The sequence below is a fragment of the Pteropus medius genome, unplaced genomic scaffold (genome assembly GCF_902729225.1).
Source record: "Pteropus medius unplaced genomic scaffold, Ma_sr-lr_union100, whole genome shotgun sequence".
NCBI classification, from domain to species: domain Eukaryota; kingdom Metazoa; phylum Chordata; class Mammalia; order Chiroptera; family Pteropodidae; genus Pteropus; species Pteropus medius.
The window spans coordinates 3,930,528-3,945,949 of record NW_024344436.1 but is presented as its reverse complement, the minus strand read 5'-3'; the positions used below and the strand labels follow the sequence as shown (position 1 = coordinate 3,945,949).

At 50.5% G+C, this 15,422-nt stretch overlaps 1 protein-coding gene across 3 annotated transcripts in view; it reads left to right on the top strand.

Moving 5' to 3' along the window:
- PKNOX2 (PBX/knotted 1 homeobox 2) overlaps positions 1 to 15,422 on the top strand; it is a 243,932-nt gene that overhangs the window by 123,118 nt on the left and 105,392 nt on the right. Inside the window, exon 3 of one of the 3 annotated variants that reach the window (XM_039872786.1) lies at positions 12,703 to 12,803. The exons of the other annotated variants lie outside the window; for them this stretch is intronic. The gene's annotated coding sequence lies outside the window, so the exon portion shown is untranslated. The remainder of the gene's footprint in view (positions 1 to 12,702; positions 12,804 to 15,422) is intronic. 3 annotated transcript variants of the gene reach the window in all.

The window sequence follows — 15,422 nt, the reverse complement described above, 5'->3', positions numbered from 1 at the left end:
TGAGTGTGTGTGTGTGTGTGTGTGTGAGAGAGAGAGAGAGAGAGAGAGATGGATGGATTCAGGGAGAGTTGTAAATGCCTGCTGAAGCCACGTACTGTTTGTCCTGACAGAATCTACCCAGATCCAATGGGCAGAGCCCTACACGCGTCTCTATGGGGAAACCTGAAAGCAAAGCTCCCAGACTCAGGGAAGTTCCTGAGACAGGAACACAGTGCCTGGCACATGGCAGATATTTAACATTTGATAGATGACTCAAAGGATAGATGGACAAATACAAAGGTTTCTGACCTAGGGGTGAGAAGAGAAGGTTTCAAGCTCTAGCAACTTGGAGTACGTGGCTCTGGGCAAGTCTTGTCCTCTGTCTAGTCCCTAGTCCCTTTCTCCAGGAAATGAAGGTGCTGGTAATAGATGCTTATGTCAGCCCCAGGCTGAAATGTGCTGCACAGCTTGAGAATCTGAACTGGATGGTGTCAGCCTGCTCTGCTCACCTCCAGAGCCCTAGGCTGGCTCTGGCTCAGGAAGCATGTTCGGAGTTCAGATCAGATACTGCCAAGCCACTGCTGGGACTGCCTGGGAAATGACCATGGGCAGTAGGGACAGAAGGGTGAGGAGGAAATTTCCCAGTCCATCCTGGATACTTCAGGAAACCAAGAGCCTCCAGCCCATCTCCCCTGGGGGAAGGTGGGACAAGATGTGCCTTCATCTTGAATTGCTCAGACAGAGCGTCCTAAATGCTCATTCCAATACCCTTGGAGAGAAACAGGGCCTCCAAAGCAAGACTGACTTCTCCTGCATGCAAGAAGGAAGATGGCATCTGATTTCACTTCCCACAGCTGGCAGCATAAAGTTGATATTTTTTGTAGTGCAGACAGAGTAAAGAGAGAATCAAGTGTTGAATTGTTTGGCATTATCAAGGATTTCAGCTCCCCAGGACTCCTGCATAAAGAGATGGAAATATAGCTGCTGGAGCCAAGAAACATACAGAAGTATATGAATTTATTACATATTATCTTTCCTCCTTCCAAACAGCCCTAGAAATGTCAAAAGATCATCTATTGTTTCATCGTTGATGAAAAACAGTTTGGGTTTGGTGGGCTTTAGGCTTTGGCAAGAGGCAGGCAATGGGAAAGGAAGACAGAAGTGTTTTCCCAGGGCAAACTTCAAGAGACCCCACTATCCTGATTCTTCCTTATTGGGTATTAGTTTCACATGTGTAATTTCAGCCAGGGCAAGCCTACAATTACACATTTGCATGTTTGTAAATGTGTAAGCGCCTACTGTGTGCAAAGGTCTGTCTGATGCTGCTGGGGACCACAGGGTGTGTTAGCAAGCTCGTGGCTACGAGAAGCTCAGGGCCTGGTGCTATCTGACTGCGTGGTGAGGGCACTCATGGCATCTCAGACACAGCCAACTCTGCCTGCCTGCAGAATCCAGAGCAGGGGTGGCTATGCTGTCCGGAGGAGATCCAGGAGGGCTTCACAGAGAAGATGACATCTGAGCTGGACCTTGAAAGATGAGTAGACTGTCTACCAGCAGAGGAGGGAACAAAGGCATCGCAGGCAAAGAGAAGAAAGTATGGATTCACAAGTCGAAAGGTCACATTCAGCCATCAGACCTGGAAGTTGGGCCTGGAGAGGCAGAGAGTACCTGACCCAACTCTCTGGCCCTGAGCTGACCCAGAACGTGGCAATCCATTGAGTAACTGAAGCCGTGTCTGCTTGGGAATCCGCTTTTCACGCTCTCCTCTGATGCTGCTACAGATGTAATTCTCCTGTGAGGCTCCCACTGACTGTCCCTTATGCCCTCGGCAGGCTGGCCCAGACCTGCAGCTGGAATCAGAGCCTTCAGGGAAGAAGCTGGCCTCTGGCTTACCTCCCCTGCCACCCTCCTTTGGCTGGAAAAAGGCTGACTATTGGAGAGCTCTTGACCACCCCATGTACTGGTGGGGCCATGGGGCTAAGGGGGTTTGGTCAGGCCCTCCAGGGGCTGGGCTGTCCCCAGCTCAGCCCCACTGCCGTGGGCTGGCAGTCTCATGTACGTCCCAGTTTCTGATGGGGAAGCAGTGCAGGGAGATGGACCAGGAGCCCCATGGCCTATTTTTCTTTTGGCGGGACCCCCCTCTAAAGGGAGGCCCGCTATCTCTTCCTCCAGGCCCTCTCCACTTCTGTTTTCCCAGGAAGGCCTCTGAAGTCAGGGAATGTCTGAGCCATGAGAAGCCTCGGAGAAAAGCAGAAGCCTGCAGAGAGCAAAGTGCTTGTCCAGCTCCAGCCCTGGCTCACCACTCCACAGGGTGACGGTTTCATGGCTTGTCTGGTCTTGCTAAGCTAGAACCTCCCTCCTGCGGCTCTCCCTGTCAGGATGATCTGTGAGAGCCCACTCTCTCAGAGGTCAGGCCTCTGTGCAGCCTCTAGGAGGGACGCAGCTGAGCGGGTCCAGCCTCTGTTGGGTTCCCCAGCAGCCCTCCTTGCAGCTCCTTGTCGGGTGAAGAGAACCAGGAGGAAGGTCCCTTTCACCCAGGCAGCTGTCTCCCGCACTGCCCCAGACCTTAACCCCCCGTGGGTAAGAGAGCCGCTAAGCCCTGGAAATAAGCATAACCTAACTCCTTTACTTTTGAATTCTGCTTTTCAGCTTTCATAGCCTTTTTGAATTTATTTCACTTATGACCCTCAAGCCATCCTGATGGGTAAGCAGAGCAAACATTGCATCACCCTGACTTTTATAGATGAGCAAATAGGGGTACAGATTGAATCACGTGCCCGAGGTTATACAGCTAATTTGTGGAGAGCTGGCACTGGGCCCCAGTCTCCAAGCTTCTGGTCACAGATCCGGCCTCCCTGCCACGTCCCCAGGCTGGCCCTGGACACGGAAAAGATGAGGGGGCAGCAGTGAGTCCTCCCTGCCCAGAGCCAGTTCTGGTCTGGATTTGTGGACGGTGAACCCCTGTGCCTTGAGCTCCTCCCTGGTGACTCAGGGGGTCCAGCCTTGTGGCCTCTAAGATTCCTCTCGACCTCAAAGCTCCTCCTTTATCAGAAAAATGCCACTTCAACACTTCTCCTTTGCTTTTGGGAAGCATTGACAGAAATGGAGGACAACGCTGAATCAGCACCTCAGAACTGTGGGAACTGTGAGGGCTTCTGTGTCAAGACAGGCATTAGGAAGATGACACAGATAAAGACAACATCTATGCCCCTTACCACTAAGGGACGTGGAGTCTAACGGGAGAGACAGGCTGTCAGGGCTGTCCGCCTCCGTGGAGAGCGAGCAGAAGGATGCCTGTGTTTGCATGGTCACTGCAGAGCCTCTCCCTACATCACTCACACAGACGTGTGATGCCCATCTGAACGAGGGGCTTAATACAAGCCAATTCCAAAAGGCTTCTCAAAGAACACGGGGATGTTGCTGCTTCCAGAGGCGAGGGACATGTTTGGAGGGGACCCTCTGCACACGCGGGGAGCGTGACTACATGTGAGGAGCCTCAGCAGCCCCGATGGATCAGTAAACGGCTTTGGGCCTCCACGGAGAAGGCTGCTGAGGTGGGGCTTCTGGGAAATGGGTTCACTTGGGCAGGGACCAAGAAGAGCTGAAGCCCTGACTGCAGCCCCGGCCCCAGGACCCGCCTCGCCCGGCTCTGGCTCCAAAGGGAAGACTTTCCATTCCCTTCCCTGGAAAGCCCCTCACTTACGGGAAGCTGGGTGTTATCTTAAGGTCTGTAAAAGGCTGGCCTGCTTTTCCAGCTGGAGCGGTTCATTCAGAACAATTAGCATACAGTTTCAGAGCTGGAATGGAACATAGGGAAGGGGGTCCCCAGGAGCCAGCAAGGGGCAGCCCAAGAAGGAGGGAAGCAGCCTGGGGAGGGGCGAGAGGGGGTGCTGGGAAGGGGAAGGCGCCAAGCCTGCTGCCTGGTCCAGGTGCACCTGCTCTGGTATTAGAGGGGACAGAATTGGGGGCTTGCGTAGGTTCCTTCTGCACCTCAGGTCGTGAATACATGGAATGCCCCTTAAACTGACATTTTATGCCAAGAGACTTTAAAAGCCCCTAAGCCTCGGGAATGTCCTTCTCGGAGAGCTTTAGGGCAAATACCCAAGGGTGGGCATACTGAGGAACTAGCATTTATCCAGGCATGCTTTGACATTCTTTCAGTCACTAAATGTTGGCTAAGGGCCCACTAGGTGCCAGGTGCTGTCCTAGGCACTAGATACTCTGTAGAAAGGAAACCAAGACTCCTGCCCTCGTGGGGTTTCCATTCTACTGTGGGACATCAGACGTAAAACACAAGTGAACTGCTGAGCACGTTAGACGGCAAGTCACCCTCAGGAAATCAACCCGCAAGGTAAACATTTCTGTTTTACATGCAAGGAAATGGAAACCAAGAGTTTATATTTAAAAAAAAAAAAAAATCAAGTTCTCTAAGCTGGGAAGTGGGGAAGTCTGGATTTAAACCATCCAGCCCAATGCCTGCAGCACTCACCTTGCCTCACAGATGGACAAGACGCACACGCCCACTCCAACACCCCGCAGGTGATCTGAGTGGACAGACCATAGAATCATAGACTGTCTGAGTGAGAAGAGCTCAGAAATTGCTGTTCTGGCTTCAGCCTCTTACAGGGAAAAACGGCCTTTGGAGATTCAGTGATCTAAGGTCTCATGGCCAGTCACGCTATTATAGAACTGGAATCTGAAAGTCGTGACCTGGAGGCACAGGTTCCTTATACCAAGCCAAGCTAATCTGTCAGATTTTCTCAGCAAGCCCATAACTGGATTCTCAGAGAGAGCCAGCCTCCTGCCAACTCCCTGAACCATTTCCTGCTTCAGAGACCATACACACCCCTCTAGGCGCCCACCTGCACTACCTGTCCCAGGTCAGGAGCACTCATGGTCCGGACAGGGCCTGAGCCTTAGAGCCTCCTCTGGGCCATGATTTCGAAACGATCAGAGAGGGGACCACTGAACAACATTGCCACCCCACCCACAGCCCAAGTTTTAATGTGCTCAAAGCTATGGCTGTAAACAGGTGTTCGGTGTCTTGCAGGGTCAGGAGCTAAACAGCACTCTGTCTGGAAGAAAAATGGCGTTAACAGCATCGAGGGCGATTGCAGAGGGAGAGGGGAGGGGAGAGAAGAGGCAAACGGACCTTAATGCAGTGGTTACGGGACTTAAATCGGAGCCCAGGGCAGGTAAAGAACACAGCTATAAATCCAGCCTCCCGAAAGAATAATCTGGAGGTAGGAGACACAAGCTCACTTAAAATATGTCTGAGATGAGAACCAAAGATCGTTATTTTTGAGTAAGGATATAAAATGCTAAACACTGCCTTTATTAGTCCTTTCGAAAAGCCAGGTGTAAAATACTGCCATTCCCAAGATTGTGTTTTCCTTTTTTTTCTTTTAATGGCAGAAATTAAAATCTCCTTAAGCCATTAGCCATCGCTCCCCAAGGTGAGTCCTCCAAGTGATTCTGCCAGGGACCCCTCCCCTCACCCAGGAGGTATGGTGGCCGCTCCACTAAGCCTCACACACTCCTTCCCACCTCTCCCTCTGCCCCCACTGGCACCGAATGCCTGCCAAGTGGCAGGTGGCTGAAAAGCCTGAAAGTTTTATGGGTCTGCCCCGGGAGACCCTGTCTCCCACCAGTTGCCAATTTGGCCGGTTGCTCCCCACTCACAAATACCTAATGCTAAAGATATTCGGCCCACTGGAGCGCTGCCAGGCAGACCTCCCCCAGGGCGAGTGGCGCTCAGTGACTCAGCCTCTGGTGCTATCAGATGGCACTTCGGTTCCCTGGGCCACTTCTCCCTGCACCAGCTTTCTTTCTTCCTCCCCACTGCCTTTCTTTCTTTTTTCCTTTCTTTCCATCAAAGGCTGATGCTACCAGAGAAAAAGTTCATAAAAATGTTATGTCCACCATAAAACCCCTAATGTGGCATTCTGCATGATCCATGCATTAACATTAACATTTCCCAGACAGTTATTGTGAGATAATGGTCCCAGCTATAATTCAGCGGTAACGTTCCTTCAAGCAAATGTTATGGAGGAATAAATGACTTGCCAAGTGAGCTGCTGCAGTGGGCGTGGGGAGAGGCGAATGACTTGAAAATGCAGACTCTGGACCTTAGAGACCCAGCATGGGACTCATCCTGGGCCTGACCACCGACTCTGTGGACCAAGAGGCCAGGCCCCTCTATTCCCTGCTGATGTTTCACACAAATCCCTTCTTTCTTTCCAGAGCTATTTTGGGAGAATTGGCCAAGAAAGAGGATTCGAGGCATCAGGGTCATAGTCGGGGATGAGAGGATGACGAGTGGCATCGGTATTTCAGGCAGCATCCTCCTCCCTGTCGCTCTCCTGTGGTCCCTTTACGCTCACCTCTGGACAGCACTTATCACCTCGTATTTTAATTATTTGTTTACATGGCTGTAATCATTCCTTCCTTGTGAACACTGTACGCGTTTCCGTCTTTAGCTGACCTAGCGCAAAGCAGGTATTCAATAAATGTCGGTTGGAAGTGAAGCTGCATGGATGTACCGATGGATGGATGGATGGATGGACAGACAGATGAATGGATACTTGGATGAGAGACAATCACAGAAAAAGATCTAGAAATGAAAGCAGACCATAAGATGAACGGCGTTTGACATTCGTGGTAAAAGAGAAAATACCTAAATGCATATTTATTGAACAAAATCGTAAGGATGCGGGCTTGAATAGAACTTAGGGACCTGATACCACACTCATTTTGTTCTTCAGGAACATGAGGCCTAGAGGTGTTGGTGTCCGAGCAGGACTAGAACTCCTGACCACCAGTTCAACGCTCTGCCAGCTGCTATCTTGCCACTAATATGAAAGGCTAATAATATACAAAGAACCCTTTTCTACCCTCAGGGAGTTTGTGGAGGGGACACATTAGGCACAAACACAAGTCCTCATGATTCAGGACAGAATGTAATGAGTGCCGCAGTGAAAAATGTCTTCGATTTGACGACTAAAGAGAGACAGCAAAGGATCGGGGTCCTTGGAGGGTGAGCAAGACCGGAAGGCACACGTGGTGGTGGGGACGAATATTTGAGAAGAGGGGACAGGGTGAGCAAAGGCACAGAGATAATCGGAACCAGGGATCCCTCACAGGTACTTCATTTGTACCAGTACGTGCTGAGCGTGTGGTCCTGGGAGATCGTGTCTGTCGTTTGGGATGGCCTTCCTTAGAATGTGTCCCTTCACTGCTTGCTCCTTGCTACGCCCTCTGACAAGTTATCAGCTCGTGAATCATGACCTTGGCCATGGCGGTCAGCTCTCTGGCTTGTGCCAGGGCTGGGTCCGGCCAACCTCACTGGCCCCCTGAGCTCCCAGGATGGCGGCTGCACCTTTGCCGTCCTTTCCCACCTCTGCCCAGTCCTTCTCAATGCCCGGGGGAAGATTACGTGGGAGCCACATTCCTCCCAGAAGCGTTAGGAGGAGGACTCCCTGAGAAACACAAGGGACGATGTCGGTTTTTTTCCAAACACTACATGTGATGACCACGATGATCTCTCCCAAGAAGGCAAGACGAGATTTATTGCATTGGCAAAGGAGATGGTGACCTCTACAAGTATTCAAAGGACCCTGGAGAGGCTTTGCCCCAATCAGAAAGATCGTCTTCACTCAGGGGTCTCATCACGTTCTGCAGCTAGAAGGGACCTTGGAGGTCAACTGGTTTAACCTGCTGTGCTGTGCAGACATCTCCAGTAGGCAGAGTTTATTTCTCTTCCTAATAACTCCTGGTGAAAACTGCTCTTGCATTCTGGGACAGCTCTCACTGGTGGAATGCCCACACTCAAAGGGGAAATTTGTCTTTTTTTCACGTCCACCTTTCTGTTCTAGTTCTGATCTCTGGGCAGCACAGTGTAAGACCAATACCTCCTCTGCATAACGGTTCTCTAAATATCGAAGACAACACTCATGCCCCTCCCTAGGTCTTTTGTCCTGCAGGTATGTATATACCTTCTTCAGCATCTTAGCCTTCCTCCCAGATGCACACCACGTTATCAGTGTCCCTCTTAGAAGCAAACGTGGTCCTCCCTTGTGATCAGAACCAGTACCTCCTTCACCTAGGCTTGTAGGAGTGCAGCCTAAGATTGCAATTACTTTGTTTTGTTTTGTTCTTGTTTTCTTTAGCAGCCGTATTGCAACACTGGCACCTATTGAATTTTTAGTCAGGTTTTCCTTTTTTTTCATATGAAATGCTTTGAAGCTCCATCTCCCTCACCCAGTTTGCATTTTACTTGCACAGTTTGCATTTTACTCAAACAACATAAATGTATATTTCTCTGTATTCGACATCAGTGCCTTGCTTTCCCGCCTCACGAGCTTTTTCAATCTTAATTCTCCTTTAAAACTCATTAATTATCCCCTCCAGTGTGGGGAATGATCAGTTCACCTTCTACAACGTCATGCAAATCATTGGTAAAAATGCTCTCCAGAACAAAGCTGGTTACTTCAACATGAAAGACCTCTCTCCAGACTGAAATCTACTAATCGAAACTGCTCGGGGACAGTCACAGTCGAGCTAAAAGTTCACCTATCTGTTCACCCACCCAACTTTCTCTTCAGTCTTATCCTATCCAGAAGGATATCATGGAAGATATTGTCATACAACTTGCTGAAATCAAAATACTACTCAGAAGTTTCCTTACCTACCAACCTAGGAATGCTACGTTTTGTGAAAAGGGTGATGAAGTTTGTTTGAGATGACTGTTTTTTCAATGAGGCTATTCTTATTCTTGGTCATCATGTCTTTCTTTCATAATTAATTCAATTTAGAATTTTCATTAGTAATTAATATCAAACTTTTTGTTATGTAGCTTCTAGGATCTGATGCATACCACCTTATGAAAATACAACTTTTGCATACTTCTGTCTCTAAAAACTATTTTCGTCAGTTCACAAACAGCTAACTGTGGTTCTTCAAACTCATCTTTAAGTTCTTTCCATACGTGATGTAGTTTGCTGGTGTCTGCAGCCTTGACTGATTTAAAGCTATAAGATACTCAGTTACCATCTCCTCAGCTCTCTCAAACTTGAGCCCTTTTAAAATCGTTTTTCTGGTTTGGTGATCATTGTCCTTGAAGGAAACAATGCAAAGTGGGAGTTAAAGTGTTTGTTTTCCTTCGGTCATCTGGTAACCTCACATGTCTGCCCCGGGCTGTAGCTACCTCAATTCTTTATTTTTTTCTCTTTCCGTTTTGCTTCAAGTATTGCTTTTTAAGAGAGAGAGGAGAGGGAGAAAGTATCTGTGTGGTGGGGATGTATGGGGACGGAGGTATTCTCAGACTTCAGTTCATTCAGTCTTTGGCCTTCCTAGTGTACTTCTAACAGGTTCAGGTTACTCTCTTGTATGGCTTCTTGTTTATAAGACCCTCCTTTCATCTTTGGCACACGTGATTTAAGTCATCGCAGAGCTCAGATCTGAAAATGTGAACAAAAATATGATGTCCATTACATTTCACATTCACTATTATAAACATATCGGTTAACTCCACCCTCTTTTACCAGCCCTGCTTAGAAATATACTTAGCAATGTAATTCAACCCAACCAATATTTTTTGATCACCTCTTATGCCCAAGGCAGAGTTCCAGATACTGTGGGTGATACAGAGGTGAACAAGAGTTGTCCGTACCTTAGACACGATGGAGGAGGCAGACACGCAAATTGCTATAGCCTCAGACAGGGTGAACGAACGATGACGATGTCGGTATAGAAAAGGTGCGGGAGACCATGTCTGCCTGGGGAGATCCAGGAAGATCCAGAGTGGAATGCTGGGTAGAATCTCAGAAGTCAGAGATGCAGAGAAGGCTATAGGTTTCTTAAGAGGACAGAGATGAAGAAGCAAGATGGTGTTTGGAGAACAGCAGATGACCGTGTGGTGGGCTGGGGGAGAAGTGCAGTCCAGACACTCATTCCAAGCTTTCTGCTCTGCCCCAAGACCCCATCAAAACGTTGAACTCAGCACATCCTCATATACACTCATCACACCTCCTCTAAACCCATTCTTCCTCTGTAATCCTTTTTATTTTCGACATCCCCATCTCCTAGTAAATTGAACACTGAACTTAGAATCAAAAGATCTGAATTTGAATCTAGGATCCAGCACTTTGAAACTGAACAAACCCCTCCATTCCATCTGTAAACTAAGGAAACAGTGCCTCAGTTCCCTCCTGACGTGGGAGTCTCGAGGATCAAGTGAGAAAGGGTGGAGGGAACTGCTTTGTAAATGCTCAAGCACTGTGTACAGGAAAGAACCATGTCAGTGTGGTGACTCTGGCCCTAATTGGGTGTGCCACATCCAGGTAAGTTCTCTCAGATGGAACTGTTTCCTGTGGGCAGTGCCTGATGCTCCTATTAATGAAGTGCCTTGTGGGGGAAATTGGGATGATGAACAGGATAGGATGGGAGACTGGAAGCAAAGGCATAGATGTTGGTGAGACCCAAGCCTGTTTATTTGGGCTGAAGCAGGCTGTTTTTGAGACTCTTCAAAGCTGTCAGAGTTCATGCTGAGCGCCAGGGAATTCAGGGGCAGAAGGTGCTCTAGGTCTCAGGTAACTGCAGGTGCAGACACACCTACACCTTTCTTCCCGACTTCCTGTCACATGCCACACACTGCAGGCCCTCCGAATATGAAGATGACGAAGCTGCCATCTCTGACCTCAGAGAATGCGGTGGGATATGCCAATATTTATAACTCAGTACGGTTAGCAGCATAAAAGAGGTATGCGCTCAGGGTCACAGAAGCGCAGAGGGGGAAGTCACTCTCTGCCAGAGAGGTAAGGATGTTCAGACAAAGCTTCCAGGGCTGAATCTTCAGGACTGTGTAGTTGTCCAAGCAGATGAGGCAGGAAAGGGCATCCCAGGAAGAAAGAACAGCAGATGCAAAGGTACAGAGGCAGAGAAAGCATCAAGAGCTCCTGAAAATGCCTGTTAACGCTGCGTGGCTGGAACATGACGACGTGCGAGGAAAGAGGCAGCGCACAGGGCAATAGGTATTTCATGCACATGTAGGAAGAGATAGCAGCATGTCGTGGAAAGGAGAAGGGGAGAGAAGGGGAAGGAAGGGAAAAGAGACGTTGAGGGTGTCTCCAGGTTTCCTTCCTGAGTGCCCAGAACAAGAACGGTGCCATTCCTCCCAAATGAGGAACGCAGGCGAAACAAACGTGGGGAGAGCGGGCGGAATGGAGACAAAGGGGCTCGTGGGTGGGCGTGGCTGGGTTGAGGGGTGGAGGGATGCTGTGGAGGATCTAGAGGACATCCTACCTCCTTCAGTTCTGCATCCAAATTCCCCTGTCCCAGGTAGAATTTGTCTTGCCGTTCAGCTGAATTCGTAGCACCTTGCGAGCAGAGACTGGGTCTGGCAGCTCCGTGCCCTCTGGCGTCCCTGGCACCCTCACGGCCTGTGCTGAGAGGCAACAGGAGCGCCCCGGAGACTCGTTGGCGACATTCCATTTCTTCACCTTCTCTGGCCTGAGCTCCTTCGGGCACTTGAGGGGAATGCCTCAAAGATGGCATCGTGGAAACCCACATGTGCCCTTGGGGCAGACGCACCCCGTTTGAATCCTGGCCCCCACAAGCCCTGTGATTCTGCGTGTGCTGATTGACCCCTCAAAGTCTGTGCTGTCTAATTCAGTAGCCACATGTGTCTATTTAAGTTTAAATTAAGTTAAATTAAAAATTCACTTACTCAGTTGTACCAGCCACAATTCAAGTGCTTCAAAGCCACGTGGTACCTTTGGTGCTGGAAGGTGCAGACAGAGGACGCTTCATGGCGGAAAGTTCTGTTGGAGGGTAGCAGGCTAAAATGCAGACATGAGCACTCACCTCACAGGGTGGTGAGGGCCAGTGAGATCTTGTGTGTGAAGCACTGGGTATGATGGCGGGCACACAAGAATCATTCCAGCACCAGCTGTTCTTATTCCTAATGAACTAGAAGAGATAGCTGAGCCCCTGGACTGCAGTAGTGAGGGCACAGTATACCTCAGAAGCCCTGTGGGCACCAAGAACGTGACAGTCCCTGACTTTTGGGAGAATAAATAGACTCACAAGAGGAGAGTTGAAGGGGCTTCCACCTGCAATGTGAGAATTTGGGGTTGATGTGATGGGTGGCTCCTCAGGAACCTCCAGAGAGGCATTTGGCCAGGGACTTCGGTGACACCAAGATGATCCCAGAAAAGCTGAGGTGGGTGCCACACTGTGACCTCACTTACTTGAGGATCTGGGTGTGGATCTGGCTCTGGGTCCTGGGCTTCGGCAGATGGGCTGGGAGCTGGGGGAGCGGAGGGGAGTGGGAGCCCTTGCCTGTAAGTCCATCTGCGTAGTAATTGCGGGAAAGACACAAAGCTCGTGTCCAGAAGGCCTAACGATTTCCCTTCCTGACGGATTTCCCTTCCTGACAGCGTGCTGTGTCTCCACGTGCTTTTGCCTCTCTTTTGTGCCCTGCGTGTCAGGGGCCAAGAGAGCAGCGTCTATCATGGACCTGAAGTCATAGGAAGGGGAGAAGGGCTGTTGCAGGGGACACGGGCAGAGGGAGCTGCGTTAGAGGTGGGAGTGGAGGAGGCCGTGCTGCAAGAGGCTCCCCTCGTCAGGGGCCAGCACAGAAAACCTCCCTTCCCTCCCTGAGCCAGAACCAGCCTGGGCCAGAAGGCAGAGGTGTTCTGATGAGGACGCTCCTTGTCCCCCCAGGTTAGAGGACAGCCCTGGCTGAGGGCCTCGGACCGATGCTGGATCATCCCTGATCGGCAGCCTCCTCTGTGGGGAAAGGAGAGTATTCCCTTTGAGTTGAGGTAAGGGAGTTCCGGTGTGGCAGGAATGTCTCGGGCTGGCCCTGGCCCATCCTCGGTGAGGCTAAGAGCCACGCCCCTCCTGGACCAGGTCGTCTGGAGTCAGATCCAGCCCTCTGTTCTAGTATCGTGTGTGGAGGGTAGAGAAAAGAGTGAGCTGGGCTGTAGCTTTCCTCAGGCTGAACCTTCTCCCTGGGGAGGTTCCTCTCATCCTGCTGCTCTCTGCAACCTCCCACCACCACCTCCTTCTCTCTCCCTCCCGGGTAGGGTAGGATGGATGGAGGCAGTGAGGAGAAATCCGAATAACTAATCAGAGTCCTCATTAACCCCCTGCCGAGATGCTCAAACATTCACTTTGCTGTTTGTGAAGCAGAAAAAACCCTCTCCCTGCATTAAAATTGATGTGTTATTAATCCCTGTACTCTGTTGGACCCAGGGGGCTGCTGGCCTGTCCCGCCTAAAGCCAGGGCTTGGAGCCTTGGAACCTCTGCCTCAGCCACTTGCACTTTCTATTATTTATTGGCCCAGCGCAGAGAGGCCTTGCTTCATAAGGAGCAGGTTTGGTGCCAGCACAGAGGTTGCTGTTTTGCCTTCTCTCTGGGCCCTTCTGCTTAGCCGCACCCCAGGTGCAGCTGCCAGGCCACTGGAGTGGGTGGGTTGAGTGATGTGTCTTTTTCCAGACCTGAGAGGGCCTGGTCACCTCTCTACACGCCAAATGAGCCAGCGCATGGAGTAGACAGCTTCTCAGTCCGGTGGTGGGCTGGGCTCTGAAGGTCTTGGCGTTTGTCTGGCTCAACTGCTGACCCTTTCTGCACACCTGGAAGCACAGTGTTCCCATGGCCTCCCTGCCGATACCGCACGCCCAAGCTGTAGAGCTGTCCACCCCAGGTGGGCCCCCTTACATTGCACCACCTCCACCTGAAAATGGGAATTCACGAATAGTCCTCACGTGCTGGACCTTGGATCAGGAGCTGTGCAGAAGCCAAAGTCATTCAGGACACAGCCCTATCCTCAAGGAGGCTAGATCGTAGTGGGGTCCAAAATGTCTGTACACACCAAGAATACCACACAACAGCCAGGGGAAGGAGAGACCTGGGGAAGAGAAAAGGCTTCTCCTGGTTCTCTTTGAGCCTGGGATGATGTGGGAAGGAGCATGGACGAAAAAGGCCTACTGTGCACCCCTCACTCCCAGGGGGATGGTTCTGGCCCAGCCCTCTTTACTGATTGTGGATCTGCCCTGATTCAGGTCTGTCCACATCTGTTGCCTGTCTTAACCTGTGAAGTCCCCGCCAGAGCCTAGGCCTGTGTAAATTCCATTCTGTGGCCTTCTGTGCAGTAGGTCCCTAAAGACAGCTTTGTGAGGGGGTGGGGGAGAAGGAGAAAGAGCTGAAAGTGGAAGGTGAGAAGAAAGAAATTTAATCCCTAGCTCCTATTTCTAATCACTTTAATTTACTACACTGAGAAATGGTCAGAGGTCACCTTCCTGATCTTGGACTCAGGGTGGTGAAGATGATCATTCAATTACTATTCGTGAGTGCTCCTAGGTGCTAGGACCTCAAGGTGAGCAAAACTAGCCTGGGCCCCATCCGGGTGGAGCTTACAGTCTGCTTGAGAAAACGCGTTACTCAAACAATTACAAACAGAATTAAGAAACGCAATATTCAAAGGAGCCTGCCCTGTCCTGAGAGGTGAGATACAAAAGTGAACCTGTTACTCCTTGAAAGTGGATGAGGAAAGAGCATCTTTCAGGAAGATGGGACTCTGGTGCAAAGTCCTTGTGGTGGGAAGAAACACATCCTGTTTGAGGGACCAAAGGCCTAGGTGGCTGGACACAGAGAGCCAGTGAGGCGCAGCAGGAGAGGTGGGCAAGGCCAGATGCACCTGACCTTCCAGGCCGTAGGGAGGATTTCGGTCTGGAGAAGAGGGGAGGGGCTATAATGGGATTTGCACTTCAGAAAGCTCTCCCTGGCTGTCCAGTGAACAGGTGGAGAACACCGATGTGTTAAATGGGCATCTTCGTCCCTTAGTCTCCCACTTTGGTGAGCTGACATCTGTAGAATGTGCTGGAGCTTTATGATGGGAGATGTTTATCTAAATTCTGATCACCTAATATTCGGCCTCAGCTCAGAACTCGCAAAAATAAATCATCACCCTTGAAGTCACGCCCCCTCCTTTCTTAACTTAGCATAGACCCAGATGGCCACGCCCACTCTGACCACTGCAAGCCCAGCATTTTGATGTCTGTGGGACCCTGTCAATGGGAACCCCAGCCTCCCTGAAGGATGTCAGGGGGGAAAGCAGCTGAGCACATGGAGTGGTAGAGCTGGAAGGAACGAGGTGGGGGCTGCAGAGGAGCCAGGGAGGCAGAGCGGTGGGACGAGTCGGGGCTGCCATGCACTCCCACGGCCCCTTGTGCTGAGTGCGCAGGCGCAATGACACAAACACAGACGCGCGGCCTCCTCTGGCAGTAAGCGCCTCCTCTCCATTTGGCCACGGGCTCCTCTGTCCTTGGTTACTCCAGCTTACTGCTCTTAAAGAAACTGCGTTGGTCTCGTTTAGGACTAAAAACCTTCCTTCTTTCATCTCAGCAAACATTAATCGATCATATCCTATGGATGAGGA